At 43.9% G+C, this 14,189-nt stretch overlaps 1 long non-coding RNA gene across 1 annotated transcript in view; it reads left to right on the top strand.

Moving 5' to 3' along the window:
- The first annotated feature begins 285 nt into the window (after nt 1–285).
- The window catches only part of LOC147028848 (uncharacterized), a 56,595-nt gene continuing 42,691 nt past the window's right edge, over nt 286–14,189 (top strand). Inside the window, exons 1-2 of the long non-coding RNA XR_015057734.1 lie at nt 286–657; nt 8,404–8,565. This is a non-coding gene — a long non-coding RNA (uncharacterized LOC147028848). The remainder of the gene's footprint in view (nt 658–8,403; nt 8,566–14,189) is intronic.

Genomic DNA, 14,189 nt, shown 5'->3' with positions numbered 1-14,189 from the left:
CGTGTGTGCGTGCGTGTGTGCGTGCGTGTGTGTGTGTGCGTGTGTGTGTGTGTGTGTGATCAAATTGACAGATCATGGGTTTTTTTTTTTTTGGGGAATTTCTGACTTCCACAACTTAAAAGCTAAAAACATAACGAAAGCGACATAAAGCTTAAAAGTCATCTTACAATTAAACAAGTGAAATCCTTCAATACAGTGCGTGTGGTGAAGCAAATAAGTACACTAATGTTAAAATATTCAATTGATGCTTTTTCAGTTGAAAAACAATTCAAAAGCGTCCTTAATATTTGAAATGTAAAAATCTTGTTATTATTGTGATAAGCACCTTTATATATAACAGAAGGAATGAAATCGTTCGATACAGCGTGGCAGGGGGCCGCAAAAGAATGATTGTAAGTAAATTTCAACTACTAATGCATGACGAAACACTTGTTTATGGCTAATATTAAAGAGAATGACGGTATAAGAAGAACTTAGCCTGGAATCCTCGTGCATAACACCGCCCACACAACACACGTGGTGTCCTTTGACCAATCAGGAGCAGTGCAGTTACAGTATCGTTTCCTTCAGCTCGATTGGTCTTGTCCTGCACGTGATGTTTTCGGGGTTTTTTTTCGTTCTTGTTAAATCTGAGGAAATTATTTTTTCGTTCTTGTTGTAAGTAAATTTCAACTACTAATGCATGACGAAACACTTGTTTATGGCTAATATTAAAGAGAATGACGGTATAAGAAGAACTTAGCTTTCTGCGTTCGGCGCGAAATGCCATGGTGGACGGAAATGACTTCTTTCGTTCGTTCGTTCGTACATGAGGGGAGCGTTTCTTCGTTTTTTTCCGTCAAGCAATAAATTAAATGGTTTTCACATATATAACACATTAGTTTCACAAATTTCCATTGAAATACTCGGGTATTTCCGTCAATTGTTGCCATTTCCGTCGAGGTTACGCACTGCATCTACCGAACGGCCGTCATTGGCTGTCTTGAGGCACGTGGGTGGGGGACACCGGACCCACCGGAGACGTGGTAGACGACGCTGGGGACATTTCAAACTCGGTGCAATTGTATACAGCGTACGCGCTGTAATAAATAGCCCTGTGGGGGACTGACGATTATTTCTGTGCTGTATCACGTGATTGGGTTTTCGTATATCATGCCTCGCCCGCTAGGGGTGGCAGGATTGTACTTCCGGTCGCGCAATAAAGCGGAGTTGATGCTGGCACGCTTGCTTCTCGTGTTCCACTGCACCTCGTACACTCTAGTTGGCTGACGAGGATGATTGAAAACAGACATGTGCCCGTTTTCGTCGGAGACGACTTCAAATTGTTTTCGGAGCAATTGGGATGCTATTTCCACGCGAATGATGTGGTCGACGAGAGCAAACAGAAGTCGATCTTGCTCGCTTCGCTTTCGGCGGAGCATTATCGACTACTGAGTGATTTGGTGGCGCCGGACAAGCCCCGTGATGACGGGCTGTCGTTTCGGGGCATTGCGGAGAAGATGAAAGCACACATGGCGCCGGAGAAGTCATTACAGCTCGCTCGATACCAGTTCGATCGCCTCTCGAAAGGGGCAGAGGAACGCGTCGCTGATTTCATGGCGCGGATTAAGCATTCTTCCGTGGCCTGCAAGTTCACGGCGGGGGAGCGGCCAGCGCGGCTCAGAGATCGTTTTATCGCTGGTTTACAAGATGCGAAGATGGTTTCGGCGGTTCTACGGCTGAAGGGTGAAGCCATTACATTCGACTCGGCGGTCAGCACGGCTACAGCGGTCGAGCAGACTCGCGGGGATGTTCGAGCCATCACTGGCCACGCGGGGTCGCGAGCACCCCGGGACGCACGCTCGACCTTCGGTGCGGGTCGGACGTCTCCGCGCGGCTGCACGTGCGGCGAGGTGACCCCGCGGACATGTTTGGGATGCAGAGGTCGACACCTGCGCCGTGCGTGCCCGTATAAAGGCACCGTGTGTTTGAATTGTCACAAGGTGGGTCACCTGAAGCGTGTGTGCCGTGGGGCGCCGACCACTGTTAGGGTCATGGACGGCGATGTGCGAGGCGACCCGGGGCGGAACCGGCGGCCGTTGATGGGCCTGTTTTCAATTGGCCCGGCGGCGGCGCGCCCGATGACGGTGGAAGTCGAAGTGAACAAAACGCCGATCACGTTCCAGGTCGATACGGGAGCGGCTGTGTCGATCATCGGCGAACAGACCGCGCGTAGAATCAACGGCCTGAAGCTTATCAGGTCTAACCTCACGCTGTTCACGTACACCCACGAGAAGATAACGCCAGTCGGGATGGCAGACGTGTCTGTGCGGTACCAAGGCCAGGTCGCCACGCTTCGGGTGTACGTCGTGCGGGGGAGGGGACCGTCTCTGGGCATCAGGCTAGACTGGGCCGCAGTTCACCTTGTGCAACCCGTGCCGAGCCGGTGGGAGGATCAGTTGGAGAAGATTCTTCAAAGACATCAAGGTTTGTTTTGCGACGACCTTGGGAAACTCAAGGTCATGGAGGCAAAACTCTTCCTGAAGGAGGGGGTGGTTCCTCGTTTTTGTAAACCACGTCTGGTGCCGTATGCCCTGCGGGACAAGGTCAAGGGTGAACTGGATAGGCTGGAGGCCTGTGGAGTGATCGAACGGGTGTCGTACTCAGATTGGGCCACCCTGGTTGTCACGGTGCTGAAACGGAATGGAGACATCCGATTGTGCGGGGACTTCAAATCCACGGTTAACCCGGGGCTCAACATGGAGCAATATCCACTGCCATCAATCGATGAAATATATGCGCGATTGGCGGGGAGTCAATACTTCACGAAGCTAGACCTGCGTGATGCATATTTTCACCTGCCAATGGATCCCGGGAGTAGCGAGCTTTTGACAATCAACACACGTCAAGGACTCTATCGATATACCCGACTCGGTTTTGGGATTGCTTCGGCCCCAGCCCTGTGGCAGAAAGCCATGGATCAGGTTTGCATTGGCCTGCCCGCTCAGACCTACCTGGACGATGTGCTCATTGCGGGGAAAACGGCGGACGAGCACCTTGCGAACATTGCCCAAGTGCTGACAAAGCTAGAAGCGTGCGGCCTGCGCTTGAACAGGGACAAGTGCGCGTTCTTCAAGCAGCGCTTGGAATACCCCGGGCACATCATCATGCCAGAGGGGCTGTTGAAAGGTCCTCGGAAGGTGGAAGCGATTCAACACATGCCACCGCCTAGCGACAAGACGCAGCTGCGCTCGTTCATTGGTATGGCCCAGTATTACCAAAGGTTCGTGCGAGGGCTCAGCTCACAACTTGCACCGTTAACACGGTTGCTCAGGAAGGACGAGTGCTGGGCTTGGGGGCCTGCACACCAGGCGTCGTTCAACCACGTCAAGCGGCTGCTCACAGAGGATACGGTCCTCGTGCACTACGAGCCTGCACGTCCGCTCCTATTGGCATGCGACAGCTCTGCATATGGCATCGGGGCAGTGCTCTCCCACAGGATGGACGATGGTTCCGAGCGGCCTGTTTGTTTTGCATCCCGGACCCTGTCCGCAGCAGGGATATGCCCAGATCGAGCGCGAGGCACTCAGCCTCGTCTGGGGTGTGCGGAGGTTTCATCAATACCTGCCGGGGCGGCATTTCACTTTGCAGACGGATCACAAACCGCTTCAATTCATCCTGAGACCCGAACTTGGGGTGCCGGTGGTAGCGGCCGCGCAAATACAGCGGTGGTGTCTGTTTCTTGGTGCTTATGATTATGATATTCAGTTCCGAAGTACCGAGAAGCATGCTAACTGCGACGGGCTCTCACGCTTGCCGTGTGCGGAGGGTCCAGCTGCGTCTGAGTTGGCCGACCGGGTCGATGTGTTCACGCTGGGCCAGGTCCAAAGCGGGCCGGTCACGGCCAGACAGGTCGCGGTGGAATCGGCTCGTGATCCGGTGCTCACCCGTGTCGTCCAGGCGATTTCTACAGGGAATTGGAGCGATCTGCCTTCGACACCGGCATTTCAACCTTTCACGTCACGCGCATCGGAGCTGTCGTTGGTCCAACGGTGCGTTATGTGGGGAATGAGGACGGTGATTCCACCGAAGTTCAGGTAGCGGTGTTTGGAAGAACTGCATGTCAGTTACCTTGGCGTCGTGAAAACCAAGAGTCTTGCTCGTAGCCTGTTGTGGTGGCCGGGGTTGGACAAAGACATTGAGCAGTTGGTTAAGCGTTGCGCCACGTGCCAAACAGATGCTGATAACCCGCGTCGAGCTTCAGGACTATGGCCTACCCCAGGCAGAGCCTGGCAGAGGGTCCATGTGGATTTTGCGGGGCCGGTTAATGGCAAAATGTTTTTGATTGTGATCGATGCATTCTCTAAATGGCCAGAGCTTGTAGTAATGCAGCATACATCAGCAAACATTACAGTAGAGAAACTGCAGATGATCTTTGCTAATAAAGGGTTACCGGAGATCCTGGTCTCTGATAACGGTCCGCAGTTCATCGCGGGTGTATTTGATGAATTTATGCGTCAAAATGTTATTCGACATCTAAGGTCCGCACCGTATCATCCTGAGATGAATGGGCAAGCTGAGTCGTTTGTTAAGATGTTGAAACGGGCTTTGCGCAGGGGGGGGTGTTGCACCTTTGCAGACGGTGGTGGATGTCTTTTTGCTCCATTACAGGAACGCAATTCATCCTGTCACCGGTGATTCGCCTGCCATTCGTCTCTATGGACGGGCATTGCGGTCCAGACTGGATTTGCTGTGACCTGGAGGGTCGGGGAGTGGGGCGGTGTCGCGTCCGACGCTGCTGCGCGGTTTTGATGTGGGACAGCGGGTAATGGTGCGCGATTATTTCCACAGTTCCAAATGGATGCCGGCTGTGGTCTCTGTGGTACTGGGGCCGGCGAATTGCATGGTGCGGACTGATGGTGGGGAAGTGTGGAAGCGGCACGTGGATTAAATGCATGATCGCTGTCCAGCGTCACCCCCCCCACACCCCACCGGGCCGAACGATGTGGGACCCCCACCTGTAATGTCACCGGCGCCAGACGTATCGCCAGGGCCGGATGTGCCGACGCCCAGGGGGTCTTCGCCTGATTCTGTCCTACCCGGGGACGTGATAATTACTCGAAAATGTGATAATTACACCAAAATTTCGAATATTTCTAGTGCTTTTCACAACTTGCTATGCCCTGCCCCTCAAAAAAGTTGACTTCAGCGAACCGCAGCGTTGACGTCACATGCAGAAACTTGCACAGAGTGGATTGACTCGAGATCTCTAGAGTCTAGACGAGTCCGATAAATCCGTCGTCCGTCCGACTGGGCCGATAAATCCGTCATCCGTCTGACGAATCCGATAAATCCGTCATCCATCCGACTGGTCCGATAAATCCATCGTCCGTCCGACTGGGCCGATAAATCTGATGTGCTGTAGCTTTCTTTTATTATTCTCTTTTCTTCATTGTTTTCTACTGGTGCTACATGATGACAGTAGGAATAAAATAAATAAAAATGCAACAGAACGTAAGATTTATCGGACTACTCAAGACAATTGTGTCACAAGGTGTGTTCTGCACACAAGTTTTCATCATATCCGGACAGCGAGATTGCTTCGATTTATGCACGGAGAGATACGGCCGATGACATGGGCTGGCCTTGATTGCGATTCATTCGCCGCAGAGAAACATGTCCACTGCGCTGCGCTGTTCACGTCATCTGACTAAAATATTTCTGATATCGAGCAGTATGCAAGTCGAATTTACATTATAGAATTACAAATAGGATCTATATATATATATATATATATATATATATATATATATATATATATATATATATATATATATATATATATATATACATATACATACATATATATATACATATACATACATATATATATACATATATATATATACATATACATACATATATATATACATATATATATATATATATACATATACATACATATATATATATATATATACATATACATACATATATATATATATATACATATACATACATATATATATATATATATATATACACATATACATACATATATATATATATACATATACATACATATATATATATATACATATACATACATATATATATATATACATATACATACATACATATACATACATATATATATATATATATATATATACATATACATACATATATATATACATATACATACATATATATATATATACATATACATACATATATATATATACATATACATACATATATATATATATATATATATATATATATATATATATATATATATACATATATATATATATATATTGTTGCGAATTCGCGCCCGCCGGCGTGCGAGCGGCCACGTAACTCGAATCGCGGCACGTCGCCCACTGGATGGACAATTCTGTCGTGACCCTCTCGGACTAACGCCGGGAACTAGTCACGGGTGGGCCTTTCGGCCTCAACACGATCGTGCCAATCGGCCCCCTGCGTGGGATAGGGTTGTTCGCCAAATTCGACCTACCTAAGTACCCACACGGAGGGTAGACCGGGCGATCGCACCTCGCCGCAGGTCGACTCCGGACACGGGCCACTTAAGCGACCCGTTCCGTATTATCGGGATAACCGAGCGGTGTTATCGTCGACCTCGACGGTTCCGATTAATTATCGGGCATTTTAGCCCACGACCAACCCTTTACGTGAAGCAAGATTGAGATTCAATTAAAGAAAAGACGAAGCGAAACGGGAAAACAGTTCAACATAAGGCACATTTATTCCGCGGCACACGGAAAGCACACATATACAATTACAACAATTATGCACCAAAAGCAATTGCAACGAAAGAAACACAACAATGCAGAGATACTACCGACTACGCGAGCACACGGCAACACTTACACAGTTTTACTTTACAGACGGCGCCGACAACACATATACTCAAAAGCAAAAGAAAAGGGCTACCCTCAAATACAAGGGGACAGACGGGCCTGTGGGCCGCGAGACCAGGTGGAGCCTACCCATCTTGTGATCAGCCGCAAATGTGGCGGCGGTGCCCCGACTCCGCGCTCCTTCGCGGGTTTCGTTGGCACTGCTTGGAGTGGGGTGGGAACGGGGCCCCCCTTTTCGCACTATCTCAGCGCGGGGAGTGAAAGGGGGGAGGTTGTTGATGCTCTGGGGAAAGAGGATAGCTGGCTTGCTTGGGTCCCGCGACGAGCGACTCCACTGCGACCTCGACCGCGCTCCCGGCTTCCCCTCTCTGCAGCTCCCCGACAGACTCCGAACCCCAACAGACTCCGACCTCCGACAGACTGACTCTCCTCCAGACCCGACTTGACTGCTGCTGCCACACTCTGCCGCTGCCACACTTCTCCAACTCGCCTTGACTCTTCTCCAACTCCCTTGACCGAGAAACTCTGCCGCTGCCACACTTCTCCAACTCGCCCGAGCCCAAAACTGACTAAATTCGCCCCACGCTCGGCGCTTTATAGTACGGCAGGAGATCCCATATGTAAATTTCTGGATCAGAACGAGCTCGGGGGTGGAGCCACGCTCGCCCATTGGACGGAGAAAAAGGGGCGTGAATCTCCCCTGATCCTCAAATTTGCATATATCGATTCTACTCCGATGCGCCTGGAGGCGCGGCCAAACCGCCCCGCGCTTGCTAATTGGACGGATCAGAAGTGGGCGTGTATCATTCCTGATCCGACTGTCTTCTTCTTCTTCTTCTCCCCAGATTGAATGATGGTCATATGTCTTTTGTGCAAATAAGATTATAAAAGAATATGTGTGAGCGTTAAATCTGCTCTTTTGTACCTTTTGCATGTAAATACTCGCTTTTAAGGGGTAGTGAACTGCAACAAAATGTAAATGTGCTACGAGCCTGCTTGCTGATATTGATTCTGAAGCTTGGTTTAAATATTGTGCCTCTGAATGATGACAAACATGTTGAAAAATGATTTACACTCCTAATTTATCCGATCGATCATCCGATAAAGTAATTCAAATAATATGCACAAATAACTCGTATTTACGACCCTGGAAGAACTATAGGCAGCAATGCATTGTGAGTGTCAGGGAGAAATTAACACCTCTATTGTTCTAACTGACAGTTTTGATAACTACTGCAGTTGATTTAGCTTTATCGTACTCCAAATAGAATTATCTATGAATGAAGGAAAGAAAAATTAGCTTAATTGACTTGTACGAGACATCAACTTGAAGGCCTAAAATTACGGTATTTGGTCCATATTTTTTTGATGGACTGGTAAACGGCATCGCTTATGAGCAGAGGTTAAGGAATTGGCCTGTACCATATAAATTGTGCCTGTGGGAATACCTGAAAGTGTCATGTTTCAACTAGACTGTGCACTCATACATTTTGCATTACCTGGTTGGAACTATCTCAATGAAATGTTCCTTCAATGACAGATTGGATGCAGATCACTCGCTCCTCTACGGTGGCCACCACCTAGTCCATATCTAATGACTCCAGACAACTTTTTGTGGAACTTCATCAAGGAGAAACTGTGGACAAACCAGTAGAGGGTGATTGAAGGATTGTGCGTGGAAGTCGTCACCTCTTTTGCACAGGTGACTCCATAAATGCTACACTCGATGTCTAAGAGGACTTGGTGATGAATTAATTGGTGTAAGGAGAATAATGGAGCACATCCAGTTACAACGACTGATTAATTATTCTATGCACTGCATAATAAAACTTGTATGTATGTATGTATATATATATATATATATATATATATATATATATATATATATATATATATATATATATATGTATATATATATATATATATATATATATACATATATGTATATATATGTATATATATATATATATATATACATATATGTATATATATGTATATATATATATATATACATATATGTATATATATGTATATATATGTATATATATGTATATATACATATATATACATATATGTATATATATGTATATATATATATACATATATATATATATGTATATATATGTATATATATATACATATATATACATATATGTATATATATGTATATATATGTATATATATATATATGTATATATATATATATATATATATGTATATATATGTATATATATATATATATATATATATATGTATATATATGTATTCTTCCTTTTCAGGTGGTACATGTGTAAGTCAAATTTCAAATCGATATGGAGAAAAAACATTTTTTTCAAGATGGCCGCCCCAGTCGGCCATCTTGGAGCCGGCTACGCCCAAAATCAATGGGGTTCTTCCTTTTCAGGTGGTACATGTGTGACCCAAATTTCAAATCCATATGGCGAACAGTTTATGAGTTATCGCACTCACAGCTATAAATGTTGACGCCCGGACGGACGGACGGACAGCCGGACGACCTGGGTGACAACAATATCCCCCTTCCGACACGCAGCGGGGGATAAAAATCAGTGGTTGTGCCCTTAAAATGGCAGTTGATGGCAGCAAATGCCGTGTCGAGGTCCTGTGTTCAAGTGGAACGATGTCATGAAAGTAAAGAAAAGAATGTGTGAGAATCTAAAGAGTGTGTAGGCATAGCCATCGCTCCTTCCGCCCAATGCTCCGGCTTCCCTGGTCCGACCCGCCAACTTGAGCGCCACCGTTCAAGCCACGATCGTTCTCTTCTGAAGTCCCATGAAGTGAGCACATGATGAGCACCAAAGCCAAGAACTAACGCACCGCAGCAGCGGCCCTACTGCCCTTCTTATAACCGCTCAGTAAGGGCAGGGCCTAAAAGTGGGTCAAAACGGCTGATTGAGGTTATCTCAGCCATCGATTGGCGCATCACTGCTTTAGCCCCACCCAAGCAAAACCGACACGACGATTCCTGCCCAGTTGGTTGCTCAACCACGGCACGCGATGGACCCTCCGTGATTAACATGGGTGGGGGCTCTCGATGCATTCCAGGCATCGGAGCGAACGCTGGGAGCTCATAATTGCTTGAACGAGCAAACAGAGCAATTATTTAGCAACAGGACACGAATGGCCAATTAGCAACTATGGTATCCTGAAGTTTGGACAAAGTCCGCTGTCGTCAGGGGGCTGGGGGGGGAGGGGAGGGATGGTGAGGGGGGGGTGCGTGTCCACAACATGAGATGATGGAGGAAGGTGGGTAGTTCGTTGTGGTGGAGGTAATGTCATGGTTAGTAGGTTGTGAGGTTTCTTGGGTCTGGGGAAATGAATGGTGTATAAAATGTCTTAATGCAATTAAAATTAACGTATGAATTAAAAAAACAAGTGTAAATAAAAATGTGTACAAATAAATGATGAGGGTTGTGTACTCTACTTATTGTGTTTTCTGAAGGAAGATTATGGGGAGGTAAAAGGGGCAGTTTGGTCTTGGCATCGGATTCAAACAAGCTTTTGGCACAATATGTAAATGAGATAGCGCCTGCGCTGCACAGCATGCACCACAAAGGTTATAGAGAACTATGATTACCCCCAAGGAAAAGGGGATAAAAAGAGGAAAACCTCTCTAAACCTCACCAACACAATGCATCACATTCAACACACTGCACAAGAGGAAAGGAGACGACTCTGAACTCATACTGTGGAGACAACTGAACTGAGGGACTTGCATGTTGTGTGCAATTGACTTTGGGGGCTGGTTCTTAGAACTGCAACAATGTATTAAACAAATTTAAGAAGGAATGCTTCACTGGAGATGGTAAAGAGACTTTCAGGCCACGCTGTACAATGTTAGGAATTGAGAAGATCCTCACCTTGACAGAAAAGTAGTGGGAAATAGCCAAACATCAAATTTAGGAATGAACAGCAGAAAAGAAAGTAAAGATGATCCAAACTCAATTTAAGCATCCATAGTGGAAGTGGCATGACACAATCAATATAATAGAAACACCCGCTCCCTATGGTAGCGGCTGTGGAATTCCGGACTTCTCCCAAACACAACTGGGTGTCCTTCACAATCACGATGTGCAAGCATGAAACAAACCTATCCAAGAAGAAAAGGAATTGGATGAGTTCCCCACAGAAGGTAACACAATCTTCATCGCAAAATCGGGAAAAGACCCAACTACAAGCACATCAACACTATCTTGTAATAACAGCGATTTGCGAATTTGAAGCGAAAATACTCACTATTTCAATAACATCACGCGTTTTCGCTTCAGAATAGTGATGTAGAAAAAAAGTTGAGTCAGACAATGCTTTTGTTTGGTGAAAAAAGCTTGTTTTAGGCTAATTTGAGCATTTTTGCATTTACAAGTTTTTTTCTGTGAAATGCAGCGTTTTGCGAATTTGAAGCTAAAATACTCGCTATTTCAATAAAATCACACGTTTTTGCTTCAGAATAGTGATGCAGAACAAAAAGTTGAGTCGGACAATGCTTTTCTTTGGTGAATAAAGCTTGTTTTAGGCCAATTTGAGACATTTTTGCGTTTACAAGTCCTTTCTGTGAAATGCAGCGTTTTGCGAATTTGAAGCTAAAATACTCACTACTTCAATAAAATCACTCGATTTCGCTTCATAATCGTAATGCAGAACAAAAAGTTGAGTCAGACAATGCTTTTGTTTGGTTTAATAGCTTGTTTTAGGCTAATTTGAGCATTTTTGCGAATTTGAAGCGAAAGTACTCACTATTTCAAGGAAATCACGCGTTTTCGCTTCAGAATAGTGACGCCGAACAAAAAGTTGAGTCAGACAATGCTTTTGTTTGCTTTAAAAAGCTTGTATCAGGTCAGTTGAGCATTTTCTGTGCGAATTTGAAGCAAGAATACTCACGATTTCAATGAAATCACATGTTTTCGATTCAGAAAAGTGATGCAGAACAAAAAGTTGAGTCAGACAATGCTTTTGTTTGGTTTAAAAACCTTGTTTTAGGGCAATTTGAGCATTTTCTGCACGAATTTGAAGCGAAAGTACTCACTATTTCAAGGAAATCACACGTTTTCGCTTCAGAATAGTGATGCAGAACAAAAAGTTGAGTCAGACAATGCTGTGGTTTGCTTCAAAAAGCTTATATCAGGTTTGTTGAGCATTTTTCTGTGCAAATTTGAAGCTAGAATACTCACGATTTCAATGAAATCACACGTGTTCGATTCAGTAAAGTGATGCAGAACAAAAAGTTGAGTCAGACAATGCTTTTGTTTGGTTTAAAAACCTTGTTTTAGGGCAATTTGAGCATTTTCTGCACGAATTTGAAGCTAAAATACTCACTATTTCAAAGAAATCACACGATTTCGCTTCATAATCGTGATGCAGAACTAAAAGTTGAGTCAGACAATGCTTTTGTTTGGTTTAAAAAGCTTGTTTTAGGGTAATTTGAGCATTTTTCTGCACGAATTTGAAGCGAGAATACTCACTATTTCAATGAAATCACACGTGTTCGCTTCAGAATAGTGATGCAGAACAAAAAGTTGAGTAAGACAATGCTTTTGTTTGGTTTAAAAAGCTTGTTTTAGGCTAATTTGAGCATTTTTCTGAGCTAATTTGAAGCTCGAATACTCACTATTTCAATGAAATCACACGTTTTCGCTTCAGAATAGTGATGCAGAACAAGAAGTTGAGCCAGACAATGCTTTTGTTTGGTTTAAAAAGCTTGTTTTCGGGTAATTTGAGCATTTTTCTGCGCGAATTTGAAGCAAGAATACTCACTATTAAAATGAAATCACACGTTTTCGCTTCAGAATAGTGATGCAGAAAAAAAATTGTCAGACAATGCTTTTGTTTGGTTTAAAAAGCTTGTGGTATGGTTAATTGAACATTTTTCTGTGCGAATTTGAAGCAAGAATACTCACGATTTCAATGAAATCACACGTTTTCGATTCAGAAAAGTGATGCAGAACAAAAAGTTGAGACAGAAAATGCTTTTGTTTGGTTTAAAAACCATGTTTTAGGGTAATTTGAGCATTTTCTGCACGAATTTGAAGCGAAAATACTCACTATTTCAAAGAAATCACACGTTTTCGCTTCAGAAGAGTGATGCAGAACAAAAAGTTGAGTCAGACAATGCTTTTGTTTGGTTTAAAAAGCTTGTTTTTGGGTAATTTGAGCATTTTTCTGTGCTAATTTGAAGCTACAATACTCACTATTTCAATGAAATCACACATTTTCGCTTCAGAATAGTAATGCAGAACAAAAAGTTGAGTCAGACAATGCTTTTGTTTGTTTTAAAAAGCTTGTTTTAGGATAATTTGAGCATTTTTCTGCACGAATTTGAAGCTCGAATACTCACTATTTCAATGAAATCACACGTTGACGCTTCACAATAGTGATGCAAAACATAACGTTGAGTCAAACAATGCTTTTGTTTTGGTTTAAAAGATTGTTTTTGGGTAATTTGGGCATTTTTGCGTTTACAAGTTTTTTTCTGTGAAATGCAGCGTTTTGCGAATTTGAAGCGAAAGTACTCACTATTTCAAGGAAATCACGCGTTTTCGCTTCAGAATAGTGACGCAGAACAAAAAGTTGAGTCAGACAATGCTTTGGTTTGCTTTAAAAAGCTTGTATCAGGTTTGTTGAGCATTTTTCTGTGCGAATTTGAAGCTTGAATACTCACTATTTCAATGAAATCACACGTTGTCGCTTCACAATAGTGATGCAGAACAAAAAGTTGAGTCAGCCAATGCTTTTGTTTGGTTTAAAAAGCTTGTTTTAGGGTAATTTGAGCATTTTTCTCCACGAATTTGAAGCTCGAATACTCACTATTTCAATGAAATCACACGTTTTCGCTTCAGAATAGTGATGCAGAAGAAAGAGTTGAGTCAGACAATGCTTTTGTTTGGTTTAAAAAGCTTGTTTTCGGATAATTTGAGCATTTTTCTGCGCGAATTTGAAGCGAGAATACTCACTATTTCAATGAAATCACATGTGTTCGCTTCAGAATAGTGATGCAGAACAAAAAGTTGAGTAAGACAATGCTTTTGTTTGGTTTAAAAAGCTTGTTTTAGGCTAATTTGAGCATTTTTCTGAGCTAATTTGAAGCTCGAATACTCACTATTTCAATGAAATCACACGTTTTCGCTTCAGAATAGTGATGCAGAACAAGAAGTTGAGCCAGACAATGCTTTTGTTTGGTTTAAAAAGCTTGTTTTCGGGTAATTTGAGCATTTTTCTGCGCGAATTTGAAGCAAGAATACTCACTATTAAAATGAAATCACACGTTTTCGCTTCAGAATAGTGATGCAGAAAAAAATTGTCAGACAATGCTTT

Source organism: Eptatretus burgeri, chromosome 4, assembly GCF_056783735.1.
Source record: "Eptatretus burgeri isolate ZD-2024b chromosome 4, Ebu_testis_v1, whole genome shotgun sequence".
NCBI lineage: Eukaryota > Metazoa > Chordata > Myxini > Myxiniformes > Myxinidae > Eptatretus > Eptatretus burgeri.
Note: the sequence above shows the minus strand (reverse complement) of the source record. Positions and strands in the feature narration are given on the sequence as shown.